The sequence below is a fragment of the Pteropus alecto genome, unplaced genomic scaffold (assembly GCF_000325575.1).
Source record: "Pteropus alecto unplaced genomic scaffold, ASM32557v1 scaffold3, whole genome shotgun sequence".
Classification (NCBI taxonomy): Eukaryota; Metazoa; Chordata; class Mammalia; order Chiroptera; family Pteropodidae; genus Pteropus; species Pteropus alecto.
Window position 1 is genome coordinate 20999133 of NW_006442484.1, and position 22467 is coordinate 21021599.

General features: G+C 33.5%; 1 long non-coding RNA gene and 1 pseudogene across 1 annotated transcript in view; one reads left to right on the forward strand and one right to left on the reverse strand.

Moving 5' to 3' along the window:
• Positions 1-22467, forward strand: part of LOC112470338 — a 57425-nt gene that overhangs the window by 29234 nt on the left and 5724 nt on the right. The window lies entirely within an intron of this gene.
• Positions 18891-19009, reverse strand: LOC112470747 (annotated as a pseudogene).

The window sequence follows — 22467 nt, forward strand, 5'->3', positions numbered from 1 at the left end:
AGTGGATAAAGAGACTGGCTTTAGGGAAAAGCATATCAACACACCGGAGAGAAAAGCTGAGAGTTCAGAGAGAGAGAAAATAGAAAACAGTAAAAGCAGAATGAACGTGAGGAGAGGTATCTGTGAGGAATGGAGTCAATTGGAGTTTAGAGAGAAATGTGTTTTTATTGCATGTTGCAATTTTATTTAATTTTATAAGTACATATTTGAGGAATAAATACTATTTAATAAGTACTTAACGCCAAAGTGGATCACTGAAAATGTTATAATGTTATTATTGCCAATAGCTAAATTATCATTTTCAGGAAATCTTCAGTCACTTATAAATACTCAGTACTGACGATGCGAGCACTGTTATATTAGAGCAAAAATGCAAATAGGACTTTGGGGGAAGCCGTACATGATAAGATGTATGCACATATGAAAAAGGGCTCTTACCTCTCTATCCATGCACATACCCCAGGCAAGATGAAAATCCCGCTAGATACAGCCTTGCGGTATGCAGATACCATAGTATTATAAAGTGGAAATTGTCTATAAATAGAAACTGCATCTTTTGTTCATGGCATTTTGTTGGAGATTTTTTTTAAAAATAAGATAATGTTTTTGCTGACAGGAGCAATCATATGTGGCATTATATTTCATTGTCCTAATGTTTGATCTTGAATGAATTTGTAAGTCCAGTACTAAACAGAAACTAATAACACATATGATTATTAAAATAAGTTCTAAGCATTTTAATGAAACTTAAAGACCATAGTTCCATACAGAAACTGATAATTCACAGCATTTTGGCAGTGTCAGTTTAAAGGAACTCTACAGAAATGTTCAATAAAAATTCAGAGGCACAAGATGAATCTCTCATGTCATTACAAGATTTACAAGTGTGTACTTTTGATTATATTTTTCTATGATCTTTTTTTTAGATTAATATTCTTACATTTATATGCCAATTCTATTTACTCAAAGTGCTGTTTTTACTAAATTCTGGCATATAGCACCTTAGGACAGAAATAATTTATGTGAATCTAAGTCCAATGTTTATGCAGGCTTCTGATGACATTTTATGCTGGGATTGGTATTAGGAAGTAGCATAGAAAGGTGCCAAGTCTCTCGGCACGGCTGGGACCAAGCATATCTAGAGCTCTCTTTCTAATGGCCAGATCCTCTTCCAGCCAAGATACTCAACTGCAAGAGTCATGGGAAATGCTTATAGACCAGTTATGGGAAAGGCACATTTAATGAAATCTGTGTGTTTGCTCTCACAGTCTTAGAGAACTAGCCTCAATACTCGCTACAGCAGCACATTGGCTGTTATTAAAAAAAGACTTGTTTCCTTTCTCTCTCTTTTTTTTTATCCTTAAGATTTCCTGCCTTAAAAAGAAATCATCTATAAACTGTAGCTGTGTTTTTTAAAATGCTTCTTACATGCTTGATTTCAAACAAAACAATATCAGGAAGGCAGATCTCACAATTTATTCATTCATTCATCTAATCATCCATTCATTCATTCATTCAGTTAGTTTCTTGCACGTGGCAGAATCAAACTGCTCATGCTCCTACAGTCTCCTCAGGGAAATTCTACCCACTGCTTGGCACAAGATGCAACTAATGTAAGGTGGTATTGGTTACATTTTAAATTTTGCATCTCTTGGACATGCCTAGAGTAAAATCTATTAATGAGCCGAATGTAAACCGATTTAGCGAATAACTTGTTTAGTATTCCTTATCTTTATTTGGTTTTCTTCATTCCTCTAAATCACCAGAGCATTCTTTCTCACCAACTGTTATAACTGGATTAAAGTCACTTTTGTGGTTTCTGACACTATCTGCTCAGCCTAAAAAATAGACACAAACCTAGGAAGACAAACTGTAAAGGAGCATGTTGGTCTTCAAAGCTCTTTCAAGTAAATTTTCTCTTGCCTTGCCTTTACACTTGCAGACCGTGTATACGAGATATGTAAGTTGCTGATTTATGTTTCTTATTCCAAAGCAATTTCTGCGAAAATATCGAATTGTTGTTCAGTTAATGCTCAATACATATGGGAAACTGACCAAAAGCATGAGATCATCGTACCTTTGTTTGTTTGTTTGTTTGTTTGTTTGTTGTTTTGAGGTCTGGGGGAATAAGCATGTAGAGGGAGATATTGTGACATACAGGTAGTAGGTAGCTATAAACAGTGAAAACTCCATTTTTCACTGTTTTTTAAATACTTTGTGTAGTTTATGATGACCTTGAAAATTGCTTACTTAAGTATAGGGTCCCTGTGTCTCTTAGAGACAAAGGTCTAGGAGATGTGAACTAAATTATATAGTCTAAACTGGTGTTATTAGTATTAAGACCTTAATCTTTAGTTCTATTTTATCTAAGCATGTAAGATTGACTACTCTTTGTGAAGGTCTTTTTTTTAGAAAGAGCCATTCCCAGTGTAAGCACTCAATAAATATTGGTTGAATGAAGTAACAGCCACTAAGTTTTTGTTGCATTTGTGCACAGAGTAGCTATTTAGTACCTTTATGTGTCGTTCTCTATAACACCAGCTGAAAATATAGAGAAGATATACATTAAACAAACACACACACACACACACACACACACAGAGCACAAACCATGATAAGCACTATGAAAGAAAAGAACAGATACTAAAAAGAATAACTACTACAATTTTTTTTAAAAAGTAAGGAAGTTCACTTAAAAATGACATAACCAAGAGTCGAGGGAAATGGGGAGATGTTGGCCAAAGGGCATAAAGTTACAGATATGTAAGATGAATAAGTCTAGATGTCTAATGTACAGGTGACATGATGGTTAGAGTTAATACTGTATGAAATACGGGAAATATGCTAAGAAAGTAGTCTTCGGGTGCTCTCATCACACACACAAAAAGTTGGTAGCTATGTGAAGAGATGACATGTTAATTACCTTGACTATAAGAATCATCAAATCATCGTGTCATATACCTTAACTGCATACAATTTTTACTTTAAAATATTTTAAATGACATAAGAAACAGTAGACAATAAATGCATATTTGTCTGGTTTTTGCCTCTTTTTAAGACCAGGAGAAGTTTACTTTGGACTACTTCCCAGGTTATTTTCTCAGCACATTGTGGCAATGCAACATAAGGAGTCACTTGGTGTAAGATACCCAAAAAGACATCCCTTAAATGGCAAACCAATCCTTTTTCTACCCAACAAGGCCATTGCAATAGACTTCTTTTACATAATAATAGAGTTAACTTAATGAATGCACATATTATTACCTTAAATGTATTTTTTATGCATCTAATATATTTTTGTTTGTAAGGGAATAGGACTGGTTTTAAAAAAATCATTTCTTAATTTCTCATCCTTTTAAATATGGTTTAACAACTCATTCTTCCTTCATGATTCTCAGTTGCCCCAAAACTATTTAACAACATTAAAATGATATCTAGAAATCTATTGCACAACAGTGTGAATATCCTTAACACTTCTGAACTGTACACTTAAAAATGGTTGAGACAGTATATCATTGCATCATTTTTAATTACAATTAAAAATAAATGATACCAAGTTTTCCAAATTTGATGATTCTAGCTATATAAGCTACTTTGCAGAATGCCTCAGCAGATGCTAATCAACAAGTTTGTCCTCTTTTTCTTTTTCCTGGAACACAAAATACTATGACAAGAACGATATACAAACTTACATATTTGACTTGGTGCCTAAAAGCCACCCTGGGATCCATAACCTTGCTTAAAGATTTAAGAAAGACCTTTAGTCTACTTCTGAGAAGGTCCTTAGCCTCGAAAACTTTATCTCTCAACTTGACTTCTTAGCAGCTGTTATATTTTTTTGCTGTCGTTTGTTTGACAGGATCCAGTTATAGGTTCCGATGTCTGTTTAAAGAAACAAGGAGGCTGTTGGCTTTAAAATTCCCTCATTGCTTGTATGATCAGCATTTTCCCAGGCTTTTCTACATAGTTTGCCAAGCAAAGGGACTGACCTTTTGTAGCAAACACTTTTTCATTTCAAAATGCTCACTTTGATTTTTGTCCCATTTTATGCTCATTCCAAACTGTTTACAACCCACTAAAAATGACTGTGAATTATATGTTTGTGTAATGGATTCCTTTTGTGGTTGGAGTGGAATGTTTACTTTGAACAATTAGTTATCTTTGGGTAGATTATAGCGACTTGGAAAAAGAATGGCTAAAATTATTATTATACCTTAACTGTTTGTTTTTGGTAATCCCTCTGCTGTTACATGAAGTTTGAGAGAATGTCATATTAACCTGCCCCATGACATTGTAAGTTAAATCTATTTCTCTGTGTGAATATTTATTTGGAAATATTTGTTCGTACTGTAAGAGAGGGTGGTTATGCACTACTTAGGAATATGCTTATCTGACTCATAAAAATTCAGAATATGGAATCTACATAAATATGTAGATATTTACTATATATATATATATATGTTACATTTATATAATAGGTAAGGCATGCATAAGTATACATTATTACATCAATAACAGGCATGATTGTGGTTGAGCTATTATGCCAAGAGATACCAAGCATTATATTTGTTAATATAATTTTCCTCATACTCAATTCGGTGCACCAGTCTGCCTCCTGAGATCTTACCAAGTGTTCACTTGCAAAAGTTAAACTTTACACAATCTTTTCCCACTGCCTGAGAATCCAGGCCCCTAAAGTGCAGATCGTATTGCCTTCACCAGACAAGCTCTGCTCTCAGTTCTGCTAATTTTGTATCGTTCATTCTTTCCCACTTTGGGATAATCTATTATAGTTGGATCCAGGCACGCACTAAAGGCTGATACTTCCATGAAGAATGTGCAATTTGTACTGTTTAGTTTGTGACGAGATTCTTGAAAACTTTTATGATTCTATCTTGTTCCAGAGAGACTTCTGCTTGCTTGTTTTATAAGCAGCGAGTGGGAAAGAAAAGTAACAAAAACAAAACAAACTGATAAAAATTACATGCTCAAAAAAAAAATCAAGAGTTCAAGATAAGCACTTTTTCTTTTTCTCCAGAGAGTATTTGTGGACTGAACAAAAATGTTTCTGAGGACGCTGACCTGTATGTTGCTATTTTTTTTTAAGTGCTTGCTTTTCATGCCTAAAGCTAGGGATCCACAGGCATTTACAAGAGAGATGATCCTCAAAGAAGCTCCATGAAAGTTTGTAGCGAATTTTCCTTAGTTTTTACTTCTGAGTTAAAATTAAGTCCAATTTAGTGTTTTGATGTTTTGTGTTTTGTTTTGTTGGGCTGTTTTAATGCAACCCCAATGACAGTCACCTTCCTGACAGTTATCAGAATATGTTGTGCTAGATCCAAGCTGGAGATGGCTCTTTGGGGTAGTCACGCCGGGGCCTCTGTGTCTGTAAGAAAGCCACATTCGGGGCTAGAAGAGAAGACCAAAAAAAAAAAAAGAGTAAACAGGAAAAAGCCAGCAAGAGTATGAAAGAGAAACTAGAAAAAGACAACCAAAAGAAATCAGAGATGACAAGGTAGAGAAAGAGAAAAAAGCTGTGTTTTGCAATTAAGAAAACAAATGCAGATAAAAGAGCAGGCTTGCAAGGTCTGTAATGAAGACAGACTATTGAACCAGTAATCATCTCTGCCACAGTTACCTGATACTTGCTTCTCTTTTCCAGAGAATTTTACTCTTGTTCAAGAAAATGCTTGTAAGTTAAATCTTGCCCTGAATGTCAAGTTTACAATGAATGTTCACAAATTCTGTATATAGAAGTGGTTAGTAATTAATTCACCGTACTTATTAGTGACATTTAATGGAGTTTATCTACATCTAGCAATATACAACAGTCTTATTCTCAAAAAGCGCTTAAACATTAAAGAAGTTAACGTAGGAATAAATGTGCAGTTCAAGAACCGGAAAGGCTATCTAACGTATCCAGCAATGTGGCTCTGGTCAAATCAGTCGGCGGATATTCCCACACTTTCAAGTCCAGAATGCATAAGAATAAATACTGTCTCTTCCGAGATAAAGCCTGAGTCTAATTTCCAACTCCCACCTTCATTCTAAAGTTTAGGTTTTTAACATACTTTTCTCTGGGAGTCAGTTGGAAGGAAACAGAGCCAAAATGAATACTCTAGGCAATTAGCCTCTTAATGTGCATAGAGGATTTAAATAATGTAACACCTCAACATGTGGAGATGCAATATTCTAAAATATTCTATCATGATCTCATTTACATGATAGGAGTTCTGGATCCGGGAGATGTTTTTGTTATAAATCCCTATATTCGGAAGTTAATAGTTCAATCATAAAAATAATCTTGGCTGAAAGTTAGCAGGATATTTTCTTCTGGAAGCAAATATTTACAATTTTTTTTTTAATCACATGCTTTTGGAAAGCTTTCAGGCTTTCAAATATGTGAGCAAAATAATAATAATAATAAAGCAGTCAGAGAGTTTCAAATATTTGTTGCCCTGAGATTCCAAAATGGATTTGTAGTTCTTAAATAGAATTTTAAAATTCTTATTGCATAATGTGAACCAATTGATTAAAAAAATAAATTATTAAAACTTTTGTGGGAGTGTCACTCCGTTTTGTGAAATAATCCATTGTTTATTGATTGAACAAGAATCTATACATTCTATTTTCATAGACATTTCTCTAGAGCTTAAAAATTTATGAAAATTAAGAGTTTGTAAATTCAGGAAGCTATAGATAACACCAAACGATTATACTTTTTTGTGGGTTTCCTAATGAATAATGTTCCCTTTTAAAATGCCTAAAAAAAACTTGCCCTTTCCAAGGAATTTTCATACTTCCAAATGAAGTGTGCCCAACTTAAGCATTAATCATTAATCTACATATACAGAAAAAGAGACGTACAGATTCCAGAAGAAGTAGTTGCATTGGTCTATATAATTGAATGTGGCATATTTTCCTCTATAGGATGTTTTACAATAATTTACTCATCTCCTTAGAAGATTTCTGTCTTGGAGATTCTTCTAAACTCCGAGAGAGCTTGTCTTTTAGTCTAACAGGCTGTGGAATTAGAAATATTTTTCTTGGGATCAAAGTAATCTTTTCTTGCTAGTTTTATCCCTTTTTGCCGAATTTTATACTTTGCAAACCACTTCCTATTTTCAGCACAGAAGAAAAAAAACAATCAAACAAAAAAAAAAAATCAAGAGCAAGACACTTTGAGAACAAAAATTAACCGTGCAAAACCAAAATAGCTCTGAAACGATACTGCTGGAAGAATTCTTGAAGTTGTAGTAGACTGTAGACCCAAAATGTAAAATCACACTCTTTTTAAGGAAATATGAATTTGCTGAGATTTAAGATGAAAGCACAGCTTATAAAAGAAAAATATTTAAACTATTACCTTTAGTACATTATGTACTCTTTTATACAGGGAGCATGGATTTATTTTTATCTCTTAGCATGGTGTCTGGCACATAATGGATTCTCAATAAATGAAAAATAAATAGATAAATTATATTCAACATTGCTTAAATCTTCATTGGAAAGTTACACATCATTGTTACATCTGCATATAGTTGAAACTAAAAAGATCAATGACCAATGGTTATTGGTTGAAGGCAGCTGCATGATGTAGAGAGAATAATGTAGTTTGTAAATCTGCTTTTTAAGCATTTAAACCATTTCTGATGACAGTATATTATATTGTTGTAAATGATATCATTCTTTTCCATCTATACCCAGCTATGCTAAACATTTGAAGTTATGTTTTCTTACAGATTGTATGCTCATCAGTTTTTGGATACTATATTTAGTGCACCATCCAGCAGCTAAAAGAATATCCATTCTCTACTCATTTTCATCAGAGGAAGCCAGACCCTATTAGGCATTGTTTCAACACCAGTAGCCTGCTGTTTTTAATCAAGGAATTGAATATAACTATGACTTGTAAGTGACATGCCTGAGAATGGTCAGACATAAGCTCAGTTTCCATAACCACACAGAAAGTTGGGCACCACGTCTTCTTTAATTCAGACTTTGAATACCACGTGGGTGCTGTTCTGTGTTAGTTTATCTCCCTGTGAACATCTCACCTTCTTGAGTCAGTGTTTATTTTCTATGTAAATCTCAAGAAATTTTTATTTTAATGATAACTTTTTAGTTGAGTCTGCCAAAGAATTTCAAATAAGAAATACATAGTCAACTGCATAGACCTATCAATTTGAAGCTAATGAAGACGGGGTATCAATATCCTAACTTCTGACATGATTTATATATTGGATATTGATTTCATTTTCTCCAAATTTACTTCGCAGCAGAAAAAAAGTTAAGTTCTCTGATGCTATCAAAAGCTCTATTACGACTTTGAATACACCAGTCATTAAAATAGGACTGTATTTTTTCTCGTTTCAAAATATAATGCTCTTATTATTCTGTTTTTGCATTTTTGACAGATTAGGCTAACTTAACTCTTTAGTCTCCCTACAACACAGCGGAACACCTGATAGACAGTATTGTAATCACTGTAGTAAGCTTTCTTTAAGTTTGTCTTGAAGGCAGGCAGTTGGCTTGTATTTGAAATTGCATAGCATAACATCAAATCCACGTATTTGGCCTAGAGTTTGACAGCACATGAAACATGGATTTCTTCTGGATTTAATTCTTGACTCTGATAGTTCATACAACTCGTTTTCTCAGTGTAAGCTCAATCATATCTAAGGCTTCGATAATTTCATCAGTGACATGAAAGTTCCTATATGAGAATGACTCTTCAAGCTATTTCTTACAGTCATACCTGAGGTCTACGAATAGCCCTTCTTGAATTTTCCACTGGCATTGCAAACTCAGCTTTTACAAACCAAATGTATCACTTTCCCCAACACATGTATTCATCCTCATTTATTTCTTAACTCAGTCATCATGACCTATTTTCTCCACCAATCTAAAAAGAAATACATTGGGCATCTTAGATTCTTCTCTCGCATTACATACTATTATCATTCACCAAGTCTGATTATCTCTACTTTTTTACTATCTCTTGAATTGGATTCTTTCTTTCACTTCCTATGGTCTTGATTGGGCCCTCATAATTTCTTTTAAGATAAACCTCCTAATCAATAACATTGCCTTTGTTCTCATTTCTTCCCAGGCCATTCTTCTCAATGCTATCAAATTATTTCTTTTAAATAGAAATAGGATCACGTTATATCCTCTTGGACCCCTCTAATGGTTCTTTTTTTCTCATGAGGATAAATAAAATTTCGCATTAATTTTTCCCATTAAAAAGGATAAGCATATGACCTCTGTCTAGTATCCAGCTTCATCTGCTCATAAGTTGCTTCCTATGCTTCAGGAATACCAACTACATTAAGTTTTCCAAAGTCTGATACTCCTTCTGTGTGCTATTCCCTCTCAAAGACCCTCTCCCCATCTATCTACCTATCAAATTCATACTCATTTTCTTGTGCATGACACAAGAGTCACCTTCTGCAAGGAATATTCTCTGACTGTTATCCTCAACCACTTCTGCATGGCCCCTTGAACATTATTAGGGTTTCCTTCCACAGTGTTCCAGTAACAGCTTTACTTTTTCTAATATAGCCCTCATTGCGTGGAACTGTAATGGCTGGCTTCGTTATCTGCTCCTCCATCTAGAATGTGAGTCCTTAAGTCTAAGAATTGTGTCCAGTTAACTCTGTCTCCTCAGTCCTTAACACATCTTAGCTGGCATATGGTAAGGGCCCAACTCGTGATGGATGATTAAATAGATGAATAGATCACTATTACCCAAGATTTCTTTTCATCTGTTCATCCATGAATCCATCTTTAAGAATCAAATCCTACATACTGAAAACTCGTTGAAGTGCTAGTAGTGATTAAATGGCTCTTTAAACATAATTTGAAGTCACGTTATCCAGAAGGTAGAGTAACTACCTTAAAAATGAAAGTAAGTTTTTTTTTTCTTTTTGCAGTATGGTATGATATCTGTATGAATACCATATTAGCAATAGTCTATAATAGTAGAATAGTATAAGACAGGACAAAAAAGAGCAATGAGTCTGATGTTCAGTGCAGGTTTTAAACAAAACATACTTCCTCATCCTTCATAGGGAGAAAACAGTTCTCTCAACAAATAGTGTTAAATTGTTTCATAAACCTGTGGGACTCAACTAACTAAGGCCAAATTTGATGCTTTTGAGAACTGCCAGCATCATAAGACTAGGACTGTCATCTTTCTAATTCAAAAAATTATACACTTTATATATAAACCCCCAGGCATTATGCCTACTTCCTTGTAAGTTTGTGTATAATTTTTCCCATTATCCCCCGCTAGGTCTCTTTCGCCATCACCACTTTCCAAGCATCTACCATCTACTGAATAGCCATGTTACTGATTATTTTCTCCCAAATGTATTAGCTTGCATTATTTAAGGCTGAATCTCATTTTATAATTTCCTGCTCGTATTTCTAAACTCCTTAAGTCCATTTGTATGATTCCTTTGTCTTCACAGATGTCCACAGTTCCTCCCAATTTAGTGTCATCAGCAAATTTAATTAATGCTCTGTTTACCTCTCCTTCTAATGAAACCAGTCCCATGTTTCATTTCATCATACAAAGTAAAAATGTATTGGCAATAAAACAGTCCAAAGAAATGTTCCCTCACTGTAGGAGGGGAAGTTAAGAATACAGCAAAGAACCATGTGGTGAGGAGTGGACTGGGCACTGAGGTGAGCTAGTTTGCTATTGCCCTAAGGCAAAACCTTTTTCACAGGAACCACACATTGGCAGATTGCCTGGGTTGGTGCTGGAGTGTGTGTTTGTATGTGTGTGTGTGTGTGTGTGTGTGTGTGTGTGCACTTGTATGTGTAAGGTAGCTATATTATCCTGAAGACTTTTTACTAAAGATACACTTATTAATATATGAAAAGCATATTTATATCTATAAATACAAGTACAAAAGTAAGCTAGTATCATTCAATTAATAGTATAACTACAAATTAACTGCAACAGAAACACATCTGGATATATACAGGTTCACAATCAGGGAGTTTTTCCTAACATTCCCTACTGGCTAAATTCTAAATTTTTATCTCAGTCCATAACTTGATAAATACTTTAAATCCAAATTACGCTTTGGTTTTCAATAAAAGTCCATATAAATAGTAAATTTATAGAATATGGTAAGAAAAAAATGTAGAGGTACCCAACAAACATGTAAGTAAAAAGTGTATGTATTTTAACCTCTAGAATTAATAGGCCAGAAAATTGAGCTTGATTAGAGAAAGAGGTCTTTCTTGTTAACTTTAAAGTAGGCACGTTTATTTTTTAAAATTATATTAGACTTTGAAGGTATGGTCATAGAGTGACTTCTATAAAGAAAACAAAGATGGCATTTATTAATCACCCACTGTGTGCCACAGTAATGCTATTGCTATTGATTTCTAACATGAACCAATACTATCAATTTAAAGCTTCCATTAAATGTTACCTAATTCTCCATAAATTATATCCCTAACTTCAGTAAAATCTTGTAAATATTTACCATGTTACATATGAAGATTCATTCTTCGGAATGTGAATGTATTAGTATAAATCCATTGATTCCACAGGAAAAAAAATATGTTTAAGTTTTTGCTTTGATTAGAACAGATGGCAGAACAATATCTCTTTTGTTAGATACAGAAGACAATGTATGTTCACAATGTTGAAATGAAGGTTGATATATATTTTACATGTAATACAAGGTCACCAAAGATGTCATCACCAGTAGATGGTATTAACAAAATAGTGACTGGGCATATTGTTAAGTAGTCACAACCTTGTATTGTTTTTCTAGTGAGAAAAATCTGATGCATAATGCATTCTTATGAGAGAATTTTCTCAAATGCCAAGACTACAGGCAGAACTTCTCTAAGCTTTAATGGGAGTTTCTTGCCAGCACCTGTTACAGTATAGAGTTCATACATAATCCAAGCCTGGCTTGAAATTCAGACTTGAAAAAACTAATATAGTGAAACCTTCTTATAATGTTTCCTCACGTGTAATGTTCATCTTTTAATCCTAGGTCTGATATGTGTATGTCTGTGTTTTCTATTCAAATTCCTTTCCCATTGGAAAGGCTTCTTTTCACAAGCTTTTTATGGATCAGATCAGATAAAACAATTTTTCTTACTGGATAAACTACTGGAAAAGATACATAAGGGGGAAAGCTATTAGGCTAGAAACTGAATTAATGCTAGAAATCAACTCTTCTTAACTGAAAATAGTTCTAGTGATAGAGTATAGATTCCTGAGGAGCCAACAGAAACAAAGTACTATATGTGCAAAAAGTTATAGCCAGTGACTCTAAAACAGGGATCACAGGTCAAAATAGTTTGGCCATATTTTCCCATATCTTTACAGACTAAATATAGGGAATTATAATATTTAAACGGATATTGCATTTAATCCCATGGATAAATCAGCTGGGTAATGTTTTGCATAGAGGAGAAAAAGTTAAAAGAATTCTTAAAATTCCATATTTTTTAATTAACTCCCACAAATTCTCATTACCAAAACAAAAACAAAAAAAAAAGTTTCGGTGCCTGTTTAACCAACATTGTTGGAGATTGCACAGAAATACTATTTTATGAAAAATCACCTTCCTTTTAAAGGTGTATGAAGTCTCTTTTCTACTATTTCTGACATGCACAGCATATAAGAATGAAAACAAAACCCTCATACTCACAGTCCTGAATTACTTATTGTCATTGTCCTATTTGACAGGATGGCAAGCTTTTTACTTGTCAAATAGCAAATTTTTAGTTCCATATTTATCACAGGATTTTATAACTAATGTTGGTAGGTAACAAGGTTAAAATTGGAAGTAATTAGAAACCTTGAAACCATGAGAAGACAATTACAAACCAGTTAGTGAAATTTCTCACAGAGGAAAAACATGGGGTCTGAACAAGTACAACTCCAGATAATGACATATTTTGCATACCCATTTACCCCCTTCCTTTTTTTCTTTATTAGGTGGTTGTGTTAATACACACTGTCCCCTTGAACACTATGTCTGACTTCCAATACTCTTCTCCTGGAAAACCTGCCTAAGGAATATTATTTATACCTTAGTTTGAAGTTCAGATACCCTTATAACTCTTCTGAGTATTACCTCGAGTATAGTTGTTTTAAAACATATCAATAATTTAGCATTAAATGGCTTTGTCTCCTGTTAGAGCATTTTCAAGCACCATGGAAAAAAAAGTTTTGTTTTGTTTTGTTTTGTTTTATTTTGTTTTGTTTGATAAAGCAAAGAGAAGAAAAGGGAGTCATACTGACACCTCTAAAAGCATGATGTGTTCTCGAGCTTAGTACCTTCCTCCTCTCTAGGGGTTTTGCTTGTAGCACACTTTGCTCTAAACCTGGACAAAATAAGGTCATTATTTTCTTTTGATATTTCAACCTATGAATTAATAGAAATGCATTTGTGTCTAGGGATGGTCTTTGATAAGATAATAGTCTTGGTTAAGATATATTTTAAAACTTGAAATTAGGTTGGGAATCTAAGACCTCGTGAGTCAGGTCCATAGGCTGATAAACTTTACACTGAGTTACTGGGGAGATTTAAGGCCACCGGGGATATTTAAGATGAGAGGTGTCCGATGGAGCCAGTGGTCTATACACAGGCAGCTCTACGTACAGTGCAGAAGTAGAAAAATGGTGCAGTGGGAGATGTCCATCCCCAAGATTGTATTTTCTGTAGACCTTAACCAGAAAGAAGACAGGCCTAGTTTTCAGAGATCTCATGATTCTAAGGAAGCATGGTGTGTCTCTTCAGTGTTTTATTCTCTAGAGCAAAGCTCTATATGGATTTATGTAAGTTAGGCTCTTGAATCTCAGTTTAGAGCATTACACTCGCCTAAAAGAAAAATCATTGTATAAGCTGTCCCTGAAGAAAGATAGATTATTTATTACACTTTCCATATGATGGAAATTATTATGATGATAAGAATAAATCATGTTTAAGAATAAATTGTGTGTTTAATCAAATTGAAAAATGTACCTCTTCTCTAAATCTGTAAGTGAAAATAGCAGGAAATCCAGGCAGGGTGAGCTTTTGGAGAATAGCAACTACCCTTTTGAATTAGCTTGAAACTGATATAGTACACCCACTCCCTCTTTTTTTTCCCTCTCCCATTAGGTATTATACTTGATCTCTCATCCTGCATCTCTTCTTCTCCTGCTTCCTACACAAGTGAAGTCTTGCTGTATTTGCCTTCTTTTTAGCTAAACGGCTTTCAGAATAGGATCTAATAGATTAATTCACATGAAAGTGTACACAATTAGTAAGGTTTGATGTGAAAGACCCCCATGGCATTTAAAGGCAATAATATTCTAATTGCAGAATTGTAGACATAAGCAAAACTGTATAAAAGGCATATTTTAAGATAAAATTATCTTCCCAAAACTTGTGAAAAAATACCACAAATATAGCCTTTAAATTAATGTTAAGACTACCCCTGGAGACTGATGGCATAAAGTCCATGTCTTCAAATTGATAGTCTTTCATTTCTACCTTCCCTAGCACTTCAAAGGTCAACTGTAGTGATCATGGATTTTTAAATATTTTTCTCAAAATTCAAAATCTGACAGCCCTTGGGGAAGTGGGAAAATAGAGATAATTCTTTATTTAAATTTAATGCAATGGAAAACATTAAACATATTTCTAACTTGGTTTCTTACCATTTAGAAAATCAAATATGTAAGGTAGACACTCAGTAAATATTGTATTAATGGACATCAACATATGTAACACACCTTAGTTTAACATATCTCCTTTCCATAACAACAGATCAGGAAGAAATGATAGATGCTAAATATCTAATGATAGATGTTAATTATGTGTATGTATGGACACACAAATATTTCAGTAATACTTTTGATGTAGATCTATGTGAAAATCATCCAGGAGCAGGAAATCTGGTTTGTATTACACCAGTGCTGGATGAGTTTAAATAAGGGAACAATTGGTATTGGAATGCCTTTTTTACTCAAATAATGTTTGAGTAATTAGAGTGTAAGCAATTCTTTCCTAGATGGTTAACAGTCCTCAAGTAGTCAAAAATGAAGCTGAGAAGATAGGTCTCTCCTACACCATTTAAACAAAACCTTTACCTAATCTTTCTAGTTATAACCTAATAATAGAAATTAAGAAAGTCAACCTTAATGCTAGCGCTGGGCTTTTATCCATACATTTCTTTTTGTATGAGTCTGAAAATCATGAATGACAATTGTAAAAATTTTCCAGGAATAGTTTGAGCTTCTAATTAGAAAAAATGATCATGTCTTTTCAGCTCTTTTCCAGAACCTTTTATTTGTATTGCATAACCTGGGTATAATTTGTCTAATAATGGGATCATTTGTACAATACTTAAATTTTGAGATTTCTACTATGTCTCATAAAGATTTGGAATCTGATCTTAAAACATCTTTCAGCTAAATTAGAGATATAAAATAGAACATTCAAGGACACAGTAGATAGATGACAATCACCCAACTTTTTTCAAATGGGCCTATGAAAACATAAAATGTCAAAATTTTTTAAAAATATAATCTATGGCATAATTTTTTGGTAATAAAATAAATATCATTATTATCATTTATTTTCATGAGTATATACACATATTGTAAAATAGTTGTGAGATTAATAAAATAATAAATAAAATCAGAATCATTTTTATAATCCCACTATACATAGATAATCACTGTTAACATAGCAGTGTATTGTAGACGTTATATATAATTATATCTATCTATTATAATATTGTAATATGATATTATAATACAACACAACATATAATACAATATCATTATATTATCTATATATGTATATACTGATAACATGTATTGTTTATTTTGAGATATAAGTAAAATTGAATATATCATAATGGTTGTTTCCTTCTAAAGTTGGCTACAGGGTATATATATCAATCTGAGTGTGTTGCTCAGATGTGTTGTATATGTGAAAATGTTTTTTAAAATGTAGGTGTCATTGCCACTAACACAATGAATTTGGGTGCAGGAGTCACTTTTAGTGCCTCAAAACAATGCTGGTGCTATGGCTCCATAATATCGAGACTGTATTCTTCTCTTTAATGTATCCCCAAAGCCTAGCACATTTTTGCTACATAGTAAGTACTTAATCAATATGGGTTCAACTGCATAGAGAGTTGGAGTTCACCAACTCAAGGGCTTTCCATCCAGAATATATTGGAATTTTTCATTCTTTCCCTTTAACCATGATTTAGCCTAGGTTCATCTGTCAAACAGGGAGGATTATGCACTAGTCCCATCTTTCTGTTTAGCAGTATTAACAATACCCACGTGATATTCTCTCCTGTATTCTCTAAAAGAAAACAATAATCTTCTTTGTGTTTCCTTGTTAAAGAAAGCTCAGTCTTTTCAGTCTCATTCACTGTCATGGTCAGGAGCATCTTCTTTTACTAGGAAAGAGTCTAATGACACCAGAATATGTCAATAGTTTGGGAGAGCATCAAAAAGCTGAAAAGATCTATATAGGACTTTGCTGATGCTTAATATGTTCAAATAGGTTTGTAGGCTATTTTGCCTCCGTACTTCTGTGTCTGGAATTCTGCTTGCCTGACTCAATTTAGAAGCAGCAGCCAGATAAGTCTCATTCTCACCTGAATGCTCAGCAGAGCAAGCCTTCAAAACCCTCCAGGAAGTGGCTAGCCCAAGGACCTGAATTAGAAGCACTTCCCCAAAAAGAAGATCAAAAGTTATGCTCCACCAACACAGAGACACTGAGAAATGGTTGAATGTGTTCTAAATTAAACTGCCCTGGTGGTGAGCAGAGATCTGCCAAAATCTTTCAATTAATCACTTTTACCTTCAGGGCAGAGTTAGGCCTGAGAGTATTTCAATAGGTTTTTATTGGAACAGGGTTATTTCAGATATTAAACTATGTTGCACAAAGTAAAAATAATGTTATTTTTAAGTTGCTACTCTTGTTAAATAAAAGTTGGCAAGCATTCTTGGGGTCTGTATTGTGTCTGTGTATTTGTGTATGTGTGTGGCTTTTTCCTGTGCCATAAACCTCACTCATTTAAAAAAGTGAACAGCAATGAGTTAGGTGGTAAATATATTCATACAATCATTTTCATTAATAATATGTCATAAATAATGGAAGAAAGGTTTTAAGTGTATAATTTTCTACAATACAATTGAGATATTTTTCCTACATCTTCAGCAGTAAGTTAATTAGAATCACCTGTATTTCCTTGGGTGGACACCAAATGGATTGCAAACAAAAACAGATTAAAATAGCTGCTAGAGCTCATGGCATACAGATGACAAGATTCACAAAAAAGGACAACAAGGCACTGAAAATGTTCGCTTTTCAAACAGTTTTAGAGGATATTTAGCTCTTGCAACTTCTCTGTAAAAGCTGCTTGTAAGTGTTTTGCTGAAAGGCTAGAATAGCTTTGTTTCTGATCCCTTGATGAGTGAGAGAAATGTTTAAGAAAGATCATTTTACAGAGAGATTCGGGCTGAAATGCGATGACTATGATTCAAGCCAAGCCAAAAATTACAGTTCAGAATGAAAGGGGAGGTACGTGGTTTGGGAATCCATTTTCCCACATTCCTGAATCTCAATCATCCCAGCCAATGTTTTAAAAAAAAATCCAATGGAAAACAATGAGGTCACTTTGTTTAGATATTTTTTAAAATAGAGGTGGAGGGATTGAAAAGAACGAGAGCAAATGTATGAATTTTAAATCAATATCTACTTCATGTAGGATGAGACCAAAGGCTCAACTTTGTGAAACTATTATGACTTCATCATAAAACGAGCCATTTTTCAGTATTTTCTTTTTGTTTGTATTGGTAAGCCTTTTATTCCATGTCTTTAACTTATGAAAGAGTTGTTGCTAAAATTTTAAAAAGAAATGTGTGTATGTGGGCATACTTTACAGATTACTGTTCCCTAGGTTGCAGCCTTTCCTTCGGAAGAGAATCTTCAGGTTGTGCTGGCCTGTTTGCTTCCAAATTACCAGATGATAGTGGCTGACAAAATTCGACTTTCGATTCTCGATACTTTTACTTATTTTTAAAAAACACTCTGAGCAAGTCACAATACCAAGAGAATGATTTATTCACACCTACATGATCACAGCATAGCATAACAATAAAATTCACATATAAGAGATTCTCAGAAAATGATATGAGACAAACCAAATACACTTCTAACTGCAGTGTTTTCCAGGCACTTGAAGTTTTCCTTGAAGACAAGAACTCTCACTTGATAATTAGAATCATTGACCAATATTTGTCTTCAAGACTAAGATTTTGAAAAAAGAAGAAACATATTAGAGAATTTATCAAAGACTGTTTCTTGTTTCTTTGGTTCCCACTTTTTAGAAATTATTTCAGTTGCTTATCTTTAGTCTTATGAAATCAAGAGTATTAGGTTTCCAAGTGAAATTTCACAGGTAAACTCAAGGTCTTTCTGAGATGCTTTTTACTTTGAGATATTTCCCAATGATCCTAAGACTGGTATAATTCTATGAATCATATTTGCTATCATTCTGCAGGCTTCATACTGTTAGGCCTCAAATTCTTATCTGAGTTTAGACAGATATGTAAGAATCAATGTATAAGAAATAAGGAACCACACATGTGATAATATCCTTAGACTCTCATTTTACCTAGCTATTAAGTAGAGTATACAAATGGCTTCCATCTATATCATACTAGCCACATTGAAACTTGTTTTCCTCTCATCTTTTCCCTTAGTCTCTTATCATTAGTAATCCGTAAATTAAAAAGCATTTTTTTTTTTAGGCGAGGCAACCCTTGGTTGACCTCACAGATTGCAAGGACCCTGTCAGCTTACAATCTCTTATTTTTTTATTTTTTATGCCTACAGCTTCTGGTCTTCCTAGGTGGTCTCCCATCCAAGTACTAACCAGGCCTCACCCTGCTTAGCTTCCGAGATCAGACGGGACTGGGCTTGTTCAGGGCGGCATGGGCATAGACTAAAAGGGATAATTTTAAAGGCAGTTGATCCAGTAGTAAGTCTGAATGGAACATAAGTTGAATTAAATATATAGAAGTTATATGCAAAAATAAGCCTGATACATAAAAGAATCATAGCAAATGGAAACTAAGATCTAGCCCTCGGTACTAGCATCGGTTTTCATAGGACTTTTCATATATACTACTATTTACATTTCTGGATTCTAGTGTTGTAGATAAGTATCTCCAATTATGAGATAGTGAAATATTATGGCAAGAACTAAATATAAATATAAGGGATTGGGAGAGGATTCAACAATGAGGAATGATAGTGCACCTTGAAGAAAGATGGCTTTTGTCTTCCTAGTAACTTTTGAAGAATTCAGTGTAATTTGCTTCTACTTATTGATGTGTCCAATACCCTTCTTAAAAAGAATTGTAGAAATAGGAAACTAATGCAATAAGTGGTTTTTTTTTTTAATTCTAACAATGTAAACTCAATACAAGAATATTTAATAATAGTTAAAACCAAGATAGCCAGCCCTTTCCCGCCATACTCATTCCCTGATTACTACTGTTGTAGATCTTTTCAAGGTCTGAGTGCTACAGTAATCACTAAGAAATAAAACCAGTAATGCTCTTAACAGTTCAAGATATTTTGTCCTTTCCCTCTCCCAGTTTTAAATTTGTCTTCCCAGGTGCTCAACTAAGACAAAGCTTGTAAAGAGGTAAAGACTGAGCCAAATAGCAAATATGAAATGATAGATAATAGACGATGATAGATAGATGACAGATAGATAGATAGATAGATAGATAGATAGATAGATAGATAGATAGACAGACACATAGATAGTATTTTTGATTAGGAATCTTAATGATTTTATTTTCTTGTATAACAGATTAAAGTGATTGAAGATGAGGGTGATAATTACCTTAACGATTCAAATAGTAAAAAGCCCTTGAAGAGAAACCAATATCCTCTTTCTGATCCAAGATTCTCTATGTTCGATACCATTTTGTCTTTAGTCCTATATATCATTTTCTTTACTTGGTGCTCTTTCCATTTTAGGATAATTTAAATCTGGAATTTGCCCTGACCTAGAACACTGGCTATATAAACAATATAAAATGGTTCATTTATTAGCATACTAAGCCATTTTCTCAGAAATAAAATTTAAAAAGCACCCTTCTCTTAGTAACCTCTTTCAATCTTACATTTTTTAGAAATAATTTTAGCAGCAAACATGTGTCATTTTCACTTCTTATAAAGATAAAATTTTTCTCTTCTATATGAATGTACTATAAAATATTTGATAGATGAAAAATTAACCCATATAATACACAATTGACTAATCAAAAATGGACAGTTACTCAAATGAAACAAATAAAACTAATGAAGGGAAGGGAAATTGAAGATAAGTATCTTGATATTGTTTTTAAAAGAAATAGAAAACTTGTTGCCACAATTGTCTCTATGCAACAAGAATTTATAGCAGAGATGCAAGGATGGTAGGACAAACTACCAAATCGAGATGAAAACTGTAAAGAAAGGACTAGTTAAACAAATGAAAGGGAAAAATGTAACAATCTCAGTAATAAAGGAAACATTAGAAAAAGCATAAAATGCAACCCATATTAACATATTCTCCCAACATTAGAATTTAAAATATTTATAATTTAATCCCAGGACATTTAGATCCCAGATGCCAATAAAGAAAATTATTATATGGCAATATCTTCATAATGTAATGAAACTTTTCAATATTAAAAAGCCTATCTTTATAAAAAAAAAAAAAAACAATGCAAACCCCCCCCTTTAAGTAGGCAGACAGAAAACATGCCTGATTCTCTTTCCTCAAAAAAAAAAAAAAAAAAAACCAATGAAATAATAGAAAGGATATGTTGGAAAAATATACATAATGGTGCTGAAAACAGAAAAGGTGCCATCAGCAGATCAGAAATAGAAATTCCAGGAAGACAGAAAGCAGATGGGATAAAACAAGTGAAATTAGAGCAGAAGAAACACCATATTTAGGCACAGTACTTTCCAGGGATGTCCTAGAGAGAATATCATAACTTGGGGTTGACAAATAAAAAGAGCAAAAATTGACAAGAGGATGGTAAAGAATGTAACTTACTAAATAATGGAGCTGGAATCTGACACATAGGAGAGCTGAGTCCTTCTCCATTTATCCTGCACAGAGGAAGGACCTGCAGCAACTGCTTGAACCTGAGTCAAGTTCTGCAAAGACAAATGAGAGGATGTTGCTACCTGAGAATAGAGGTGGTAGAGAATGAGGTATCTCAAATCCTCTACAACAGATACTGGATATGAGAGCTTTGCCTAGGAGCAAAGTATTTAAAGTATTCCATATCCAAAATTAAGTTCTCTTTACTTTGTTAACTGAAGAATCTCTAGACTACTATTTCCTCACCATCCATTCATTCTACAGGAAACCCTCGTTCAGCCTGTCCATTTAAAATTGAAGCCGGTTTGGGGAGGGGAGGCTAATAATGCGAGCTGTGTTTGAATACAGAAATATCAATGACTACCATTTATTCTAATAAAGTTGGTCTTTTAACCATAAGAATAATCTGATATTTGAACAATATTCATCTTAAAGAAGTTCTAGATGAAGAAAAAAGAGACAGCAGAGAGAAGGACATATTAAGTAAATGATATGAGAAAATGTTTTCTGATTGAAAGAGCCTAGATCTAGGTATATATGAGTGAAATTTTACTTCCACGAGTTTAAAGAGAAAATATTTTTTTAATCTAGAAAGTAAAAGCAATTTACCAACAAAGCATCAAAAATCAGTTTGATATCAGACTTAACAGCAGCAATGCTAGAAAATAATGGAACATTATTTTTCCAAAGTAAAAGATCATGAAACAGAAGTATTTATTCAAAACAACAATTAATTACGAAGCAAAAGAAAACAGTTATTGAGATTGAAGAAGGAAAACTTACCAATTACATACTTTTATGAAAAAAGAACACTTAAAAATAAATCCAAGAAAGAATAAGTAAAATACAAGAAAGGAGCGGTAGTTGACTCTGACCTAGAACTTCGAGGTCCAATATGGTAGTCATAAGCCACACGTGGTTGTTATTTAAAATTAAATAAAATAAAAATTTAGTTTCTCAGTTACATTAACCACATTTCCAATGCTCAGCAACCAGCCATATGTGACCAGTGACTACTGGTTTCAACAGTTAATATATAGAGCATTTCTATCATCACAGAAAGTTCTGCTGGGCAGTGTTTAATTTAGAAAAAAACAAAAGAACCTAGAAAAAAGGAAGATGAAAAAAGTCACACTAGACCTTGACTTTTGAGAGGTCTCTTTTGTGAAAAAAAATTGTAATGTTGATTCCAATTACACTACTTTAAAAAAAAATACTGACTAATATTAGCCCACAGATAAGTCACAAAATATAAAGAATAAAGTAAAATGTTCTAAACTTTGAGAGTAT